This window comes from Capsicum annuum, chromosome 12, assembly GCF_002878395.1.
Source record: "Capsicum annuum cultivar UCD-10X-F1 chromosome 12, UCD10Xv1.1, whole genome shotgun sequence".
NCBI classification, from domain to species: Eukaryota; Viridiplantae; Streptophyta; class Magnoliopsida; order Solanales; family Solanaceae; genus Capsicum; species Capsicum annuum.
Window position 1 is genome coordinate 72,721,150 of NC_061122.1, and position 21,227 is coordinate 72,742,376.

The following is a 21,227-nucleotide window of genomic DNA, read 5'->3' on the forward strand; positions in this document are numbered from 1 at the left end:
CTTAATTACTTATAAAGCTAGGAATGTAAAAATACAAGTATGGGATAAGATATTAACAATAGAAGAAATTTATAATTATGAATTAACATCAAAAGATATACTTTTAGGAATGCCATTCTTAGATAAATTATACCCACATATAATAACCAAAACAGACTGGTGGTTTACAACACCATGTAGACAGAAAGTAAGAGCAAAAAGAGTTAATAATAAAATAAGAAAGAAAACTGATTGGATAAAAGGAAGTGAAAAAATTACACAAAAGTTAGAAAATATAAAAAATACTGAAAATACAATAGAACTAGTAGTATTTTCGATAAATAAAATAGAAATAACTATATTTTCAATAAATAAAATAGAAATAATTCAAAAAAAATTAGAACAATTATATAGCGAAGATCCATTAAAAGGATGGGAAAAACATAAAACTACTATAAAAATTGAATTAATAGATAAAAATAGCATAATAACACAAAAACCATTAACATATAATTTTGATGATTTAAAAGAACTTAAAATGCACATAGATGAATTATTAGAAAAACAATATATACAAAAAAGTAATAGTAAACATAATAGTCCAGCATTTATAGTAAATAAACATAGTGAACAAAAAAGAGGAAAAAGTAGGATGGTTATTGACTATAGAAATTTAAATGCAAAAACTATAACATATAATTATCCAATACCAAATAAGATATTAAAAATAAGACAAATCCAAGGATATAATTATTTTAGCAAATTTGATTGTAAATCAGGATTTTACCACCTAAAGCTAGAAGAAGAATCTAAAGAATTAACCGCATTTACGGTACCACAAGGATTTTATGAATGGAACGTATTACCATTTGGATATAAAAATGCACCAGGTAGATATCAACATTTTATGGATAATTATTGTAAACAATTATCTAATTGTATAGTGTACATAGATAATATATTATTATATACAAAAACCAAAGAAGAACATTTAAAATTATTAGAACAGTTCACAAATATAATAGAAAAATCGAGAATAAGTCTAAGTGAAAAGAAAGCTGAAATTATGAAAAATCAGATAGAATTTTCAGGAATACAAATAGATAAAAGTGGAGTAAAAATGCAACAACATATAGTACAAAAAATAATAAATTCGAAAGAAGAATTAGATACAAAAAAGAAATTACAATCATTTTTAGGACTAGTAAACCAAGTAAGAGAATATATTCCAAAATTAGCAGAAACTTTAAAACCACTACAGAAAAAATTAAAAAAGGATATAGAATATAACTATGATGAAAAAGATAAAAAACAAGTTCAAAAAATAAAATTACTTTGTAGAGAATTACCAAAATTACAATTTCCAGATGAAAATAGAAAATTTATATATATAGTAGAAGCAGATGCTAGTGAATATAGTTACGGAGGAGTACTTAAATATCGATATGAAGCAGAAAAAATAGAACACCATTGTAGATACTACTCAGGTACGTTCAACGAGACAGAAATAAAATGGGAAATAAATAGGAAAGAATTATGTTCATTATATAAATGTTTATTAGCATTTGAGCCATATATTATATATAACAAATTTATTGTACGAACAGATAATACACAGGTACGCTGGTGGTTAACAAAGAAAATACAAAATTCAGTTACAACAAAAGAGATTCGAGACTAGTTTTAAATATATTAAATTTCACATTTACAATTGAAGTGATCAGTACTAACAAAAATGTTATTGCAGATTACATATCAAGACAAAGCTACACAGACTGAAATAATAGAAGAAGATACTCTAGAAAAAATACTTAACACCCTAACTACGCTTTCAATGAAAGTGGACAGTATGGGTAATGAGATAGAAAAGCTAAAGACTAATGAAGATAAACTGAAGTCTATAGCTACAAATCAGCTAACTCAGCAGTGTGCAGAGCTATGTCGATCGGAAGACATTAAAGTTCCAGAGCTAGAAGGAGACGTTGGGACACTCCATAAAACCCATAACATTTATCAATCTACTTCTGCAGGTACAAGCAAAGGAGTTAATCGACCAAGATACCAGAATATAAATATGAATAAAATATTTGAAAAACCATTTACACCAAAAACACAAAAAGACCACTTATTCATACCCCCACAAGTTAACACATACCGAGATAGCCTAAACCAAGACAAAAAAGTTTACAACTACACCACCCAGAAATACGTAGAAAATATATACAGAGTACAAACCTTTCTAAACCATAACCCAGAGCTACAAACATCAAAGAACCAAATACCAACTATATAACCCAAAAATTACAAGGATATAATAAACTAATTGCACTACCCAAAACTAACCCAAGCCTAGTTAAAACCTGTTTTGACTATGGACTATTAAACACCATATATACCCAAGACGGAGAAGAGCTAACAGCTATGGAAGAATTAACAAGATATTCACCACCTACAAAAGAATAACAAAAGGAAATTTATTTTATATAAAGTGTTATACTGCACCAGCAGAGATATTATATGACGAAATAAAATCAGTTATACAAGTTGTAAAGATAGGATTAACTAGAGATATGATTATACCAGAAGATATTACGCAGCAATCGGAGATACCCAGAATTGAGATACCAGATTTTTATGCAAATAAACGACTTATTGGACTAGCTACGATCATTCAAGAACTAGCAAATAATTAGACTAACGGAAACCCAATATGGAGCTATTATTCAAGAGATCATCAAATGATTTACTCAAATTCAAAAGAGCTACGACAAGCAGATATGGAAGATGTAAGACAATGGATAATGACGCTACTCAACCCAGAAAAATAATCTACCGCAAGAGCAATAAAAAAAGGATTTATTTCAGACGGACTGCTAACAAGATATTGTAAAATAATTGGACACAAATATCCAGACCATCAATGTTCGAGGTGTAATGGAGAAGATAATATTATTCCAGAAGTACATCTAGAATAAAAAAGACAAGATGCCAGCTGGAAAGATAAGATAAGGAGCAATAATGGAGCAGATACGACAAAATCAACGGAGACAAGATACTGTACAAAGTCTGAATTATTGTACAAAGTCTTAACTATTGATTGAATTATTGTACAAATAAGACTTTTACGTAGATGTAAACTTGTAGGAAATTAAAGGCTAGTAGGTTAGGCCTATAGCCTCTTTTGTTGACTTTTTAGTTCTTTAGTTTTTAGTTTTAAAAAACGTGTGTAAAGTTGTAAAGATTGCCTTTCGTTCTATAAATAAAGAAGGCAGAAGGCATTGCAAAAGCAAGCCTTCATGCGTTGAAGCAAGCATTCTCTCCACTCCACAACAAATACTTTACTCAGTTAATTAAATAAACATATTCCAATGAAAAAAGCTATGGAGGAACAAAACTCAGAAATATCAAAACTACCCGAACAGGTATATCTATTTATGATTATGAATAGCTAAATTCATAATTCCCAACAATCATGATATGATAAAATAAATTCATATTAGTTACTTTATAGTAGAATTATTCGAAGAATAATATGTTAAGAAGTTTATTAACAAAGAGGAAACGGAGAAAAATCCCTAAGGAGGATGAATTCTATTTTTCTTAAAATAATATATCTTCTTTGTTAATGAAAAAGAAAGAAAAAAACATCATAGAAAAAGATAAATTATCCTAGAATTTTATATTATCAAATTGTGTTTATTTTTACTAGAAAGAATATTTCTAACAAATATGTTACTGAAGGTTAATTTAAATTTGAAGGGATATAGATATTTAAATTGATTTTTTTTCTTTAAAATTATTTGATTATAGATTTATAATAATTCATCTTTATCGTTACATAGAATATCATCAATGAACAAAAAGACTAGATCATGCACATATGAGGTTTCGCTAAATAACTAGATCATGCAAATATGAGATTTCTTTAAATAACTGTAATTTGAATTAGGTCAAATTACATAATTTGAAGTTTTAAAATAGACTGTGAAGATAAGATGTTCAATGGAATGTTGCAATTGAAATTGCTCAATAAGATTTGTTATGTGAAATTTGTTGAAATATAGTGAATCAAAAAAATGATAAACATGCCAAATATTTGAAACACATCATGAAAATTTATGTTAAAAATTCAAAATCTGTTGTTGTTATTGTTCTTAATAATTAGTATTATATTTATCTTTTATTATAGATGTAACTAAGAAATTTGAAGTTATATATACCATGCATACAAGTATATCATAAATATGAAAGGAATAGTTAAATTTTTATTTTTTATTTAACATGCTCAAAGTTTATTAAGAAATAATAAAACTAAATAGAGGTAGAGAGATGGCTATTGTGATTGGGGAGAAAGTGTAGGAGATTGTTTGTGGTTGGAGCGAGAGCAGGATAGGTGGGTGGGGTAGGGGGTGGGGTTGGTGGGTAGGGGGTAGTTGGAGTGGTGGAGGATGTAGGTGGTGTTTGGGGTAGGGATAGAAAAAATAATTTTTTTAAAAAAAATAAAAGTGGAAAGGTTTAAAAATTTTTAGGGTTAACATAGGTGTGTGTGTGTTAGGGGGGGGGGGGGGTTAAGGAAAACTATCTTAAAAAATTTTTTAAAAATAAAAAAAAAAAATATTGTATTTTTTGGGGGAAGGGGGAGTGTTGGGTAGGGGGTTGGGGTTATAGGTGGGTGGGATAAAAGAAAAAAGTTTTTTTAAATAATAAATAACATTTATTTTTTGTTTGTTTGGTGATGGTGGGGGAGGGGGTTGGGAGTGAGTAGAGTAAGAAAATAATTTAAACAATTTTTTAAAAAAAAATTAAAATATAAAATTTGTGGGGGTTAGTGCGGTGGTAGGATAAAAGATGGGGGATGAGTCTGGGATTTGACGGGGTGGGGTTATTTTGATAGCAGTGAGAGCTTTTATTTGAATTAATTTAGTAGATATAATAATAAGTATAAAAATACTTAAAGATATGAATGATGAAATTAAACAATGAAAAAACTATGAACAATCGAATAAGGTGTGAAAATTAAGAGAATAATAAATTACATGTGCTTAGTTTGAATTGAGAATTTTAAACTTTAAATTTGAAATTTGAAATTTTGTAATTGACACAATTAAGCACGGTGTTTAAAATGGAATTGAAAGATAAAACTCTTTTTTTAAAAAAGTGTAATTGTTAAAGTTGAATTTATAGACTAAAAATATTAAAATTTGAAATGAAAGATAAAAAAAAATAATATTGTTGAAATCCAATTTTGACTCTCCTTTTTCATAAAATTAATTTCTCGATGCTTAGGATTTCTGAACATTTTTTTTTCAAAATATATATTTTAATGTTAACTGTTTGAAAATGATGTTTTTCTCACTAATATCGCATCTTATAAATTTACTTATAAATAAATAAATAAATACATTTTAAAATTATCATATATAAATATGCTAGCGTATTAACATAATTCTTACTATATTATCATATTTTTTTTTGCAATTTTACTCTATTTTTTATTTTGATTTTGAATTATAGCTAAACATATTTAAAATATAACATATCTACATATTTAAAATTAAGCACGTGTGTATATGTACCTATATGTGTGAAATTTTATATATACACATAAGCATCATCGAATTAGTTAAGTGAAATAGATTTGAAAATTAGACTAATTCTTGGACCAATTTCTTAATTAATTCTCAGCCTTGAAAACCTAATTAAAGTCAGCCCAAAATCCCCAAAAACTACCAGCCCAATCCAATACCCCTTTTCGGCCTAACAATAACCAAGCTGCCCAACCCAACTAGAAAACCCCTAACCCGGCCCAAAAAGCCTCATTCCTAAACCAGCTAACACCCCTAAATCTTCTCATTCCTCTTCATGTTAAAATTCAACCAAAACTAAGCTCCTATCACCTCAATCACGATAAATACGCCTGATTTTTGGGCTTTTACAGAGCCAACAGCTACAATAGTCTTCTCCATCACTTCAAGCTCTGAAAATAAAGACTTTTTTGCTCCCTTTCCCCCTCCCTTTTTTATTTTTTGAATTCTGAATTTGAGATTCTTAAAGAAGCCGTTGCAGCCCTTTTACCTATGAAAAGGGAGTCTTGTTCACAGTGAAGGACCAAGAAAAACGATTATCAAATTAGCACTAAAAATCGGGAAGTTCATACCTTTATTTCCTCCTCCTTTTGTTTTCCGAGTTCAAAGTTTGAGCTAGTGCGAATCTCCAACGGAAGAGCCCTTGCTGCCTCGAAAAACGTATGAATGTGATCCTTTATTTCGCTTCATCTCCTTCTCATTCGCCTATTCTAATTTTGTGAACATTGATATAATTCTTTTGACCCTACAGATAAAAAATGTAAATTTGATCTCTTGAAGTGATTTTATGTAACCATGTAGAGTTGTTAAATATGTATATTTATGTGTTTATTTATTTAGTGTCGCTGCCCACTTTTGTATGAAATCGAGTTTGAGAAAGCAACTCTATCGTGATCCTCGTCTCTTTTAAAATATTGTTGCGTCGTGTTCAAATAGGTAAAATATGAAAAACCAGCTCCTGTTTTGGAAATACGTGAGTTACTTTAGTTTTAAGATCATACGCAGATCATTTTATCTCTCACTGTTAAGTTCTTATGTGACGTTCATATATGACTTGTTTTGTGTATAAACATGTGACATGTGTGAAATTGGTCTTATTTATTTTTGCTTTCTTTTTCGTCGTTTCTTCTTTCGTCTATTTCGGCTATGTGAATATGGGATTTATCGTGGTTCAAGCTCTATTGTCGTGTTGTTGATTGGTTCTCTGGAAATTGAGTTCCAAGATATGATTGCGTCTCTTTTAACTTCTAAAAATCCTTTGTTTTCGAGAAAGGGCTGCTCTGTACCTAAACATGTGAAATAATGTAAAACTCCTCCTATCTTCATCACTTTTGTTTTTTCCTTTTCAATACTACTGTTCAAAGGACTGAAGTCATGTCGCTTAATGAATTTGTTCTTTTGATATGTTTGACGCATTTCTTGCTTCTCTTCTTGGATTAAGAACATATGGAAGTGCTCATCTCGGTTTGAATTCATCATCACGTGGGGGCTGTTTTTGCGTGACATATGTGACTGTTATGAGCCCAAAACAAAGTATTCTTGAATATAAAGAACTAACCTTAGATCTAAAAGTTCTTTTTCTTTTCTCCCAAATTTCAAAATTATAAGTGTTATTCTCATATCGTTTCTTTTCTGAACTAACGTAGGAAGATGTGTGATATATGTCCTCTTACTAAAAGGTTCTCTAAATAATAAGGGGGCTGACCTAAGTCTTAATCGTCAATTGTAAACTAGGACCAAAACCTGAATCTTATTCGCCCTTTATTGCACCCTAAATTGTGTTAATGTTAGTACATTTGCGAATCTTTTAACCTGCCTGCCGTATTAACTAGCGTTTGCCCCATCCTTATAAATTTCTGTCTAAGTTTCCTTTAATACGCAAGTGTCTGTCTAAGTTTCCCTTAATCTTTCACTTGGTTAGTTACAAACAAAATCTGAAGCAAAGAATAGTCTCCTGGTAGTTTAGTTTAGAAAGATGAGGCACATGTGTAGGGTAACTAAAAATTTAAAGCTCATTGTGACGTTGGTTTGAGTATCTTGAACATGGTAATGGCTTCTTATTTTTCCTATGCTCGTCTCTGTTGTTACAAGACCTTGGCAGCCATTAATAAGGCGTGAAAACTTTTTTTGTAGAAAAATAGGAAAGCAGCTTGTTAACCTATTTTCAAGTAATTTTAGGTGTTAAAAATTCTGAATGTAAACTTTTCCTATTTGCTATGTTCAGAATCACTTTGGTGTTCATAAACTTGTCATTTTTCTATAATTTCAAAATCCGTAAGACGATGCTGAAGTTACAATCTGTCTCATTTTTTTAATAAGGGGCAAAAGCTTTGCAAACGTTTGAGTGTCTGTTGTGGGATTTTGGCCTTCTTTTGCATGAACACTTGAATATGATATCCCGTTGGCATTGTTTAGGATAGCTGTTTACTTGAACATGATTTTTAACCTACAATTTAGCGTAAAAACAGGTTCTTACAAGCCTTAAACTTCCGAAAAGTATTTCACTGTAGATTGAGTTCTCTGTTTTTTGTTAACCTGAAGTAAGTTTTTAACTTGTTTGAATAACTTTTTCTATGTCTAAGCATGTACCATCTTGTTTTCATTTAAAACAGGTAACTAACTTAAATAATGGCACTACTTTAGGCTCTCAAACTAAGGTAAACAAGCTGTAGATTTTAACTTTCGAACGATAATATTAGTTGCTTAAAGTTGTCTCAATTGGCTAGTTATGAATACAAGACTGAAGCTAGGAATAGTTTACTGGTAGTCTACAGCTATTGATGCTTTATTGTGAGCTTGCTAAATGTTTTGCGTCCCTGTGAATCAGTATGAAAATCTTTATAAAGTTCGACATTTTGGGCGCGTTAATTGTCCATCTGGTTAGTTTTATTGTATGGTTGGCTGGGCATGTACGTGTTTATCTGTTTCTATCCCTTCTTTTCTTCATTTTTGATCTCTATTTTTGAAGTAGGTTAAAGTTTGAATAATTCCCCGAAATGGTCACTGTTTTTAATTTCCGTTGAGCCCGTATTAATACATAAGTTTCATCAACGTGTGTTAATTGATAAAGGGTTAAAAATGCAGCTCTTCCTCACATAAAGCTATTAGAGATATTTATTAGTTTATTCTTCACACAGACGCACTCTTTGATTAGGTGTACTTGTCAAGTTATAGACATTGATTAAGAAAGAATATGTGTCTTGATTACTATTATCTATATTTTTATTTTGTTACAGGTTAGCGTATGTAATAACAGGTTATTTTGGGATTGCTTTTCTACAATTGTTCGAAGGCACGATTTGAGTATACACGCAACATGCCTAAAAATGTTCTTATCGGTGAAAACATAGTCAAAAACTTGCAAATTCAAATGCCCATGTTATGTAGATACATTGACCCTTTCTTGTGCTAAGTATAGTTAATATACCCTTTTAAATTTCAACATTGATAAAATAATTTTGCAGGGACTTAGTTTTGTCTATGTGGTGAGTCCCTGAATAGACAATCTAATATAAAGGTGTGCATAAGACATTAGTATTCTCAGCATTTTGTTCATTATCGAACTTAGCAGCTAGCCGATGTTCGGCCACAACTATTATTCTTAATATAACATTTTTTGTCAAGTTAAATCTTTTCGTATATGCATGCATCCAGGAGTTTTAAGTCTCCTTTCATTAGCATATTGTTGTGCATATTGTTGTTTCTAATTTATCCCTCCCTTATCGAGAAGTTTTATCTCTCTAATCCTTTTCTTTTCTTTTTATTTCACATGTGCACTCGGGAGCGTGTTTGGAGTCTTATAACTTGACTTCATCTCTATCCAAATCAGAGAAGCGAATAAATTTCGAATCACCTATTTTTGTCTAGCAGTTTAGTGTCTCTTTCCATCTTTCGATCTTTATTTTTTTCTCTGTAAACACTCATTATTAATTCTATTTTAACAGTTTTGCACATTACTATTCAAAATTCGTGTCTTGTCTGCTTTTATTTGAACTAGTATAAATCATTAAATATGATCGTAAAGTTAATTGTTTTCATCCTTGTTCCTTTTGGATATTGATTTTAGCATAATCACTAGGCTTAGGCGTTTAATTTATGTCCCTTAAAGTTTTAAAAATTGATAGGTTCAAACATTCCTTTTAGAATAAATTATCTTATCTTTATAGTTTTCTCATTAGTTACTAGTGTCGAATTAATAAAATTTAAATTTTTGTGATAGATAAATTTATTGTCGTTAGACTCGAAAATCGACTTTAATAATTTAAATATGGTAAATCAACCTTACTTTTCATCAATTTCAAATATAAGATGGCAACTTTACAAAATCGACTTCGCAAGGCCACTTTTGGAGTCTTAAATAACAAGAAATATTTTACTTTTCATAAATGGTAATGCTCAAGCTATTATAGGCTTAAACAACCGCATATTATTTAGCTATTTACTTAGTGTAGGGCAATTAATCTATTTTCATAAAATTTAATTCAAAGGGAGTAAAAGTCATGTTTTTCTTCGGAATAAAAAATGTGAAGTTTCTTAACTAACTTTTATTAGCAATTGAAAGCTTTTGTGTATCTTTATAAAACAAATGATTTTAAAATTAACTTTCCTTTTGACAACAATAAAGTTATATCACTCTTAGGAGGATCTATAAGAATTATTTTCGATAGTATTTGTAAAGTAGGTTTTATGATAAGCTTCTTTTAAAAAACTTTAATCTTATAAATAATTAGCATATATTATCTTATAAAAGATAAAAAATATTTTTTAATGCCTTATCTCTATACCTTTTCTTAATTTTTAATATTTGATTTCCTTATCTAATATAAGTTTGTCCAGTTAATCGTAGTTAGTGGATCCTTTAGGGTGCCTAATCCCTTCCCCTTAGGATAATTAGAATCCTTACCTAGAATTTTAAGTTCATAGACCTTATAATGAAGTCTTTATTTTTTTTAGATCACTTAGTTTATAATAGGTGTCCTAATTCACCATAGAACTAATTAGGTGAGGCTTCCTTATTTTTAATTAGAAGTTTCCAATATGTTGTATCTTGATTTGATCCGTGTTAAAATGGGGTATGACAAATATAATTACATGTCTTAATTGATTAAAATTATAAAGGTAAAAGTCCAACAATATGATTAACAATTATTTAATTTTTTTTATTTTATAATTTTTAAAACTCAGTCAATGGAATATGATTTTAAAAAATATTAATATTATTTTTTTAATATAGACATATCTAAAATAATTAAAATTATGATCAGTTATTAAGTATGAGTTTTAATTTTACTATTAACAATTATTTTAATATTTCATTGACTTTTGAAATATGTTAATGTGATATAATAAAAATTGATTCATTTTATAATTTCAAAGTGAAAACAATAATATTTTTTTATAATATTTGTAATGAATATTTTTTTAAAAAAAATATTTCACGAATCGCTTGGGTACCTATACAAGTATTATTTATAAGGTAAAATATTTATGTTTTCCATAATCAACAATTCTTAAGTGTACCTATACTAGTATTATTTATAAGGTAAAATATTTATGTTTTCCATAATCAACAATTCTTGAGTGTATTGTCAAATTAAAATTAAAATTGATGGACCAACCAACAAATAAATATATTAATAATGATAGTTAAATATAATATTTTTATTTATTTAATTGAGCAACTAATGTGGAAATGAATCACCATCCATATCATATGATGCATCAAATCTTGATCTCCATCCTATGGACTTATCATAAACTAGTACACGGAATCTATTTGACTAAGACCCTCAATTATATAAATCAATTTGGCACTTATATCAAGAATAATTTATTAGCATTTTTAAATATAATAAATTTAATGCTTTGAAAAGTGATTAATATATAATATCAAAGGTAAAATGAACACAAATTGATAGATTATCTTTAAATTGAACAAGTATTATTGTACATTTATTTTTAGTAATATAGACAAGTAAAAATAGATGGTGAAGATATTTTGTACTACTACAATATTAAACTAGTTCAAGAAAATGGAATTCTAAAGTTTAATCAATTTATTTTGTGTTTCACATAAAATTGCCATCAGACATCATTTGTGTAACTTAAAAATAAATTCCAAATATTGCGAGGAATTGCTTAATATGTTCATGCCAGTAATTCATTATCAAGAAAAACCTTAAAAGAAAAAATAGATTTAATTTAAATTAATTTGTTTTCATTTGAAATTAAATTGACTAAACTTGTGATATGCAGGAGGGTAGCTGGCATTACGATCAGCTTGGGGCGGGGTGAAAAAAAAAGCTCTGCCTCTTTTTTTGGGGCAATCATCACCTTGATCACCCTCGTAGTAGTACTCCTCACCCTCCAATTGTATCTCATCTTGTTGTGATAGCAATGGAATAGTGCCTAGGCAGTAGTGAATTAATTAGTATATGACGGACTATCCAAGTGGTAGTTGTAACTAATTATAGTTAGAGTTGAGATAGTGGGGCAGATTAGTTAGAGCTAGAGTTATATATATATATATATATATATATTATACATCATACACTAGAAAAAAGAGACACAATAGAAGATATTTTTTCACTCTCTCTGTTACTCTCTACCTTATACTGGATTTCCATTGATGAAACTTAATATGGTATTAGAGCTCGATCGACTGAATCATCTTTTGATTGTCACATAGTTACAGGCAGTGAAGATAGTGATTGAAATAATTTTTTTTTCCTTTTTTTTGTCACTCAAATTTGTGACTGATTGTTGTATTCTGTAAGTTTTTGTTCAAATTTGTGCCCTAGTGTTGTTTGCTGAAAGATTTGAGTGTCTTATCACATAATTTTGTTGCTATGGTGAGTACAACTGGTGTTATTAATAGCGGAATCTCTAATTTATCTGGTGCTACTACAACAGTGATTGATCATCACCTTCCTTTCTATATACAAGCTTACGATACTCTAGGCAGTTCACTTATTTCAATACAACTAACTGGATCTGAAAATTATGCATAATGGAGCAGATCAATGTGAATTGGTCTCTTAGGCAAGAGCAAGTTAGGTTTTGTAGTTGACTGACATGCGAAGGAGAAGTTTGAACCTGTGTTACATGATTTATGGGAGAAATACAATGCAATAGTGTTGTCATGGATTATAATTTATGTGAGCAAAGAATTACTTAACGAAATTGTGTATGCATCGAATGCTCAAAAGTTTGGTCTGATTTGAAAGAGCGATTTGACAAAGTAGATGAATCACGAATCTTCTTCCTCCATAAGGAAATCGCAACACTGGTGCAAGTTACATCTTCTCTATCATCATACTTCTCTAAGATAAAAGAGCTTTGGGAGGAATATGAATCTCTTATGCCATGTCCTAGCTGTTAGTGTGAAGAATCTCAAATTTATGCCTCCCATTTTGAACACTAACGATTAATGTAGTTCTTAATGAGGCTTAATGATTCATATAACCAGTGTAGGAGTCAAATTATGATGCTATATCCCCCCCACTGTCAATAAGGCCTATTCCTTAATTATATCGGAGGAAGGTCATGTGTACTTGCTGAGTCAAATTCTGTCAACATAACTGATATATTCGATGGTATGGTATTTTTTGGTGGGAAGAATACCTTCAATTTTGATTCGAAACAAGGAGGCACTTTCTTTGAGATCTCTGATAAATGTGGTACATCCTACAATGGAGGATACAGGGGAGGACAAAGTAACATAAATCCTCAATACTACATGAAAGGGAAACCATCTATGAATTCAGGATTTTCTAGACTGAATCACAACAACAACTCCAATTATAGATTGAAGAAGACCAATCCATATTGTGACTATTGTAATTGGAAGAGACTTACCAAAGATACTTGTTATAAACTCCACGGTTATCCTTCTGATTCTATAGGTAGAAGAAGAATTTAGTTACTACTAATGCTGTAAATTATACAAGCTTTTTTGATGATCTATGTGAAGCAATGCTTGAAATGCATCTTGGAAATCACTCTATCGGTGGAAGGTTTGCAGCTAGAGGTTCAGCAATGCCTTACTTTACTCATGAGCAATATGAACAGATTCTTCAATTACTTGAGAAGCATCCTACCTCTGCAAATACAGTTGGTACAACAGGTACTATGTATAGTTTTATTTCTTTGACTAATGATAATAAGTGGATAGTAGACTCAGGTACATCCAAACATATGGTTCTTAATATGAATTTCTTAAGAAATGTTAAGATGTTAGACATCTCTAGTACTGGCAATGTTTATTTACCAACTGGTAACTTGGCTAAGGTAACTAATATAGGCCAGTCTCAGGTGCTGCAAGGAGCTAAAATTAACCTGGTTTTATATCTCCCAGAGTTCAAGTATAACCTACTCTCCGTGTCTAAACTAACAAAGGAGTTACAATGTTGTGCCTTATTTTATTCAGAGTTTTGTATTTTTCAGAATCTGCTTAGTGGGAAAGTGAGGAGGATTGGAAGACTAGAGAATGACCTATATGTGATAAATGCAGACCGTCAACTAACTTCTCAAGGACCTCAAATTGGTGATAATGCTTCTTCTGTTCCAGTTGCAGCCAATGCGAGAAACTCTAAAATAAACTTATCTCTATGGCATAAAATGCTAGGACATGTTCCTTTACCTACTTTAAAAGGTCTGGACTGCTTCAAAAACGTATCTAGTGATATTACTACTGAACATTGTATTGTGTGTTCTTTGGCAAAATAATCTACTTTCTTTTATTTCAAGCTCTACTACTTCTTCTGGTTGTTTTGAGTTACTTCATGGTGATATATGGGGGCCCTATAGGGTTCCTACCTTTGGTGGGTAAAGGTATTTTCTGACCTTGGTAGATGATTTTTAAAGGTATACCTAGATTTTATTTGTTGATCTCCAAATATGAAGTTATGGTTGCACTCAAACACTGTTTTCTTCAGGTAAAGAATGTTTCAATGCTTATGTTAAGGTGTTAAGAACTGATAATGGGTGTGAGTTCTTTTATTCTCAAATGTCTAACCTTATACATAGCCTTAGTATTGTTCATCATATTTTCTATATGTCCACACCTCAACAAAATAGTGTAGTTGAGAGGAAGCACAACATATTTTAGACACTGCCGAGTCTTTAAGGTTTTAGTCTTGTGTTCCTTTAAGGTTCTGGGGTGAATGTGCTTTAACAAAAGTATATATTATTAATAGAATTTTTTTCATTTGTACATTATGGTAAAACTCCATATAAGTTCTTGTATAAAACTCCTCCATCTTTAGATTACCTCAAATTCTTTAGTTGCTTGGCTTATGCTACTCAAGTCAAGAAACTAGATAAGTTTGCTCCAAAGGCTATTCCCTCTATTTTCCTTGGTTACTCTACTCTTTAAAAGGGATATAAACTCTATAATATTCATACAAAAAGAGTTGTTTGTTAGCAGGGATGTCTCATTTCAAGAATCACTTTTTCTTTTTTCTCAAGGTTCTTCTCAAGGGACCTCTATTTTTCTAGTTCTACATTTTGTTGATATACCTAGTGAACCTGCTTCTCAAGTTGTTTCCATTCCTTTGTCTATGTCTCCTACCTCTCCACAACTACCTTCTACATCTTTCTCTTCATTTATACCTCCCTCTTCCTCCTTACCTCTACCTGGTGCACCTTTTCTAATTAGGAGCTCTTTTAGACCTAGAAAACCTCTCATCTGGCTTTAGGACTTTGTTACTCGACCTAAAACATCTTATTGTTTGTATCTTGTCTCCAATTATGCTAGTTATGATTCTCTTTCTCTTGATTTTGCTACTGTTTTAGCCTCTTATTCTAGTATCGTAAACCCTAAAACATTTCAAGAGGTTGCTCTTGATCCTCATTGGGTTGAGGCAATGCAAGCTGAAATTGTAGCTCTAGATGCAAACAATACTTGGAACATAGTTGATCTCTCACATGGTAAACATCTTATTAGATGTAAGTGGGTGTATAAAGTAAAGTACTTAGCTTCTAGGGCTGTTGAGGGGTACAAGGCACGTCTAGTAGCAAAAGATTTTTATATCAAGAGGGGCTTGATTATTCAGCCTGTATCTAATATGGTTACAGTGAGGTCTGTCTTAGCTATTATTTTTTTTGAATAGTGAACTATTGTACAGATGGATGTTCGCAATGCTTTCTTGTATTATGATTTATTTGAAGAGGTCTGTATGACTATTCCTCAGGGCTTTTACAGACAGGAGAGTTGGTAAAGTCTGCAAATTACACAAGTCCCTGTATGTACTTAAGCAGGCTCCTAGACAGTGGAACTTAAAGTTGACTGCTGCTCTAGTGCATCTTGGTTTTGCTCAAAGTCACTATGACTATTCTTTGTTCACAAAGGAGACTAAACAAGACTTGGTGATAGTTCTAGTGTATGTTGATAACCTTATAGTTACTGAAAGTAACATGGATCTGATAACAAGAACAAAAAATGATTTGAAGTTCAAAATGAAGGATCTAGGTGATCTTAAGTTCTTTCTTGGGATAGAATTTGCTATATCCAAGGATGGAATTATCATGTCTCAGCACAAATATGCTCTGGAACTTATTTCAGAAATGGGATTGAGTGGGGATAAACCTGTCCAAACTCCTTTGGATCCTAGCACAAGGTTGACCTCTATAGAATATGATGCTTGTGTAGATACTTCCAGCAATAATTCTTGTGATAAACCCCGATAGATATTGGCAAGTACCAAAGGCTGGTTGGTAGGTTTTTGTATCTAACTATGACCAGGATTTTTATATCTTTTGCAGTACAGGTCTTGAGTTAGTTCATTCATGTACCCAAGGAGTCACATATGGAGGCAGCATTAAGAGTGGTTCGATATATCAAATCAGCACTTGGTCAAGGATTATTGATGCCTGCTCAAAAATGTGACACACTAGTTGTGTATTGTGATTCAGATTGGAGGACGTGTCCTCATACATGGAGGTCAATTACAGGTTACCTAGTGAAGTATGGGTACAATTTAGTGTCCTGGAAGTAAAAAAAAAAGATATAGTAGCTAGAAGTTCACTGAAGCTAAATTCAGAAGTATGACATCTGTAGTTGCTGAGCTCACTTGGCTATGTGGTCTTTACAAAGAGCTGGGATTAGAACTTACATTATCTATAGATCTCTATTGTGACAGTAAGGCTGCAATTCAAATTGCAGCTAATCCAATTTTTTATAAAAGAACTAAGCATTTTCATATCGATTGCCATTTTGTAAGAGAGAAACTGATTCAAGGGATGATAAAGACTTATCATATCTCCACAAGAGAGAAACAAACTGATTTACTTACTAAAGGCTTAGGCAAAGGATAATATGTACATTTGATATCCAAGGACAATATCTTTCAAGCATCAGCTTGAGGAGGGGTGTTGTGATAGCAATGGAATAGTGTCTAGGCATCAGTGAATTAGTTAGTAGAAGCAGTGAATTAGTTAGTAAATGACAGGTTGTCCAAGTGGTAGTTGTAACTAATCACAATTAGAGTTAAGATAGTGGGACAGAGTCGGTTAGAGCTATAGTATCTAGCTGGCCCCTCTTTCTCTATATATTGTACATAGAAGATATTTTTTCACTCCCTCTGTTACTCTCTACCCTATACTGATTTTTCATTGATGAAACTCAACACATCTTCACTTCTCACTCCCATACTCATCCCCACCACCCTCACACCTACTCTCCCCACTTTCACCTCTAATAATATTTTCTAAATATATATAAATGTTTTAAAAATAATATATTTTTCTTACCTATTGAACGTAAGAAAATAATTAATAAACTCACTTATTTTCCAGAAGATAGTGTTTAAGAAATTTTCTCCAGAGTGAATACATCCAAGAGTCAATCTTTTTATAATCATCATCCTTTATAGTACTATTTTACTATAATAGTAGAAAAAAATTAAAATCAATATTCAAATATGTTATTTATAACATCATTTTGTTATACATTCAAAAAAGATATTTAGACGGGCAACATCGCATAAAGATATTTGACTGGGTATATAAAAAGGGAAACAAAACAACCATGCCTAAAAGATAATATAATCAAATTTTGTTATCACAATCATTTGTTGTAGTAACATTTCACTATAACAATTTGATTTGCTTCAGAACCAATTTTCAAGTTATACTTACTTCCTATAACAACATTCTATCTACTATAACAGTTACATTCATTATAGTGGTACACTCTTTATAAAATTACACAGCTATTATACTCATATTCAAATATTATGTAATAATATTTTATAAGAAAATATTGTGATGAAATAAAATATTGATGCCAATAACTGTTAATATCATGCATATAGTAAATTTTAAGTACGAATATATAAAAGGAAAGAATTGTAGCTAACTGTTGCTTATTGGTTATTATCTCGGGTTACCAAAAATCTGCATTTTCAACAAGAACTTCAAACACAAGTTCAACAACTTATGAACAACTAAAAAAGTTCAAACTATTTCTCAATAGTAAAAGAAAGAGATGAAAAAAGGAAAAAACCAAGTCCATCGAATTCACTGTGTATCTTCAAGGAAATTATTTTTCTCAAGTACTCGAGGTTAATCAAATACATCCCCCTAAAATAAAATGATTCACTTCAGCAAATGGTGCTACCATTAAATTTGTTGAACCATGAACTCACTCAAGAATTTGCAAATCACAATTGAACTTTAAGGAAGAAGAAGAGTTTATAATTTCAAATTTTCGTGTCTATATTTGAGGAAAAAATCAAATATTTATAGTCAAAGGTGTTACTTCAAAAAGAAAGCAATGGTTCATGAAAAATCACATTGTTTTAGACTATCGACTTATATGTGGGCCCATGTGTGTCCGTACATGGCCATATGTAGGTCCATGTGCGTCCGCACATGGCCATATGAGCTTGCATGTCCCACTTTCTTCAAAATAGAAAGTTTATGGTTGACGTGCATTGAGATGCACAATGCACTGTGGCATCTGTGTCTGTAGATCCCAATATGTGCCCGCATCTCACCTTTTCATCAATCGAACAGTTAACCAAAAGATCCCGTCCCTTTGAGGTGTGTTGTGACATGTGTCCACACATGCTCATATTGTCTGCAAAGAAAAAAATTTTAAATTAAATTTTTGAATCATTAACTCTAAAATTTCAAATGAATTTTGTCCAAAAATAGTCTCTTGATCGATCATTTGACAAATTTAAGTTTAAAGCCGAAGTCAAGCGAGCAACGATAACTACAACATTGGGCCTACTTTATTTGCCTCATTAACAACGAGGAGTGTTTCTATACTTAAGCACTGGAATGTTTCTTTTCTCCAATCAATGTGGGAGAAACACTTTTTTATAAAGTAAAAAAATAATTCACTCTTTTTCCCTTCATTTTTTATTCACATTTCACTGGAACCCAATGCTCCTCCACGTGAATGAAAATGACTATTTCATCAAAATATACAGATATGTGTGTGATTTACAATTAAAGACTAATTGCATATGGATAAGTAAGTTTTTCTTTGAACTTTTCATAGTGCACTTATTTAGGACGTACTCGGTCAACCGATAGATGTGATATCTTTGAACTGTCAAATTTGATGTATACCTAGACAATACAAGTCACATAACTAGCCTTTTACCATTTATGATTCTCATGATTTTATTTATTTCACCCATGAACACTATCTGATTTCATGAGAGCTTAGAGAATAAGCCTTTACTATCATTCTCCTTGAAGTGACTTCCACATCACCCTTACATAGGTGATTCCTAAATATTTAATCCTATAGATCAAACTATTTGGTCATGCTTGTCAAACTTAGAAACCATTTAAGAGCTTCAAATAATAAGTCTTATCCGTATTTCCTAATCATTGTTTGTATTATGAGAATGAGTTGAATTACTTGACAATGTTGAACCGTCAGTCATAATTTTATTAACCTCCTTAAACCTAACTCTTGAGATCTCCAGTCTTCTAGGTAGATTTATTGTCGTAATGAGTTGTCCTAGGCCTTAAACCCACTCCCTTAAATGATCTCCCAACTCTCTCTCTATTTAGGCCTTTTGTAAGTGAATTCGATACGTTATTTTTTGACTTCACGTAGTCAATCATGATTATTTTACTACAGAATAGTTTTCTAATAATATTATGTCACCGTCATAAATGATAAGATTTGTCGTTATATCATGCTTCATGTCATATTTATTGCATTTTAACTATCACAGTATATGCATATTGGTGACAAAGATTTCAACCAATAAAAAATATCTTTCAAAATTTCAGAGCTATTCAGCTTTTTCACGGGCCTTGTCTAAGTAGATAAATTTAGATTCCATTAAAGAGCGAGCAATAAATGTATGTTTGAATGATTTTCAAGAGACTGTTCCTCCACCAAGTGTAAATACATATTCACTCGTTGATTTTAATTTATTTGATCTGGTGATCCAATTTGCATCACTATATCCTTCAACTACAGTTGGATATTTCTTATAATACAACACATACCTTTAAGTATGTTTTAGATATTTCAAAACTCTTTTTATTACCATCCAATGAGTTTGATTTGAATTACTTATTTACCGAATCAATTTACTAATAGGACATGCTATATTTGATCGCATACAATTCATCATATACATTAAACTTCCCAACACTCTTGCATAGTCCAATTATGAGTCATTTTATCCTTTATTTTTTTGAAGTACAAATCTCACATTTTATGGAGTCTTGATAATATTGAAATTCAAATACTTAAACTTGTCAGGTATTTTTTTAATGTAATGAGATTGTGACAATGCTAAGCCTTGTGGAGTCTATGAATTATTATCCCTAAGATCACATCAGCAATGTCAAGGTCTTTCATAGCAAATTTATTTTCTATCATTCGTTTAGTAGAATTTGTGTCAGAAATGTCTCTATTGATATAAACATGTTATCAAAATACAAACAAATAATGACTTTGTGATTTGAAGTGTCTTTAATGTAACAAATTTGTCACACTCATTAATCTTAAATTCATTTGGCAATATGATTTGGTCAAATTTTGTGTGCCACTCTTTGGTGCTTGCTTTAGTCCATAAAGTGACTTAATAAGTTTGCACACTTTTTTTTATTTACCAAAAATCACAAAATTCTCGAATTGTGTCATGTAAATTTCTTCCTCCAATTCTCCATTTTGAAAAGTTATTGTACATCCATTTGATGGATTTCAAGATTATATATCACAACTAATCCAACCAATACCTGAATAGATGTAATCCTTGTTACTGACGAGTATGTGTCGAAATAATCAAAACCTTTTTTTTGTCTAAAGCCTTTTAACGATAAGTCATTCCTTTTATTTATCAATAGCTCTATCAGCTTTCATTTCCTTTTGAAGACCCATTTTGAATCTAAAGGTTTATTTACTAATGGAAGATCAACCAACTCCCAAGTATGGTTGCTCAAGATTGAATCAATCTTACTATGATGGCCTCTTTTAAAAAAATGAGTTCGCACAAGACATGACTTCTTTGAATGTTTGAGGCGCATTTCAAAAAGAAATGCTACAAAATCTAATTCGAAGAAAGTAGATGTCCTTTGACGTTTACTACGCCTAGAATTCTCTTCATTAAGTACGTTCTCTCTTGATTCTTCTCAAGATTGTTTAGACCCTTCACTAGACAATTTATATCAAGTTTATACAGA

General features: G+C 30.9%; 1 long non-coding RNA gene across 1 annotated transcript; it reads left to right on the forward strand.

The window, feature by feature from the left end:
- The first annotated feature begins 5,546 nt into the window (after positions 1–5,546).
- On the forward strand, positions 5,547–9,193 carry LOC107855166. The gene is made up of 2 exons (XR_007048662.1): positions 5,547–6,224; positions 8,801–9,193. It is a non-coding gene; the product is annotated as an uncharacterized LOC107855166 (long non-coding RNA).
- The last annotated feature ends 12,034 nt before the right edge of the window (positions 9,194–21,227 follow it).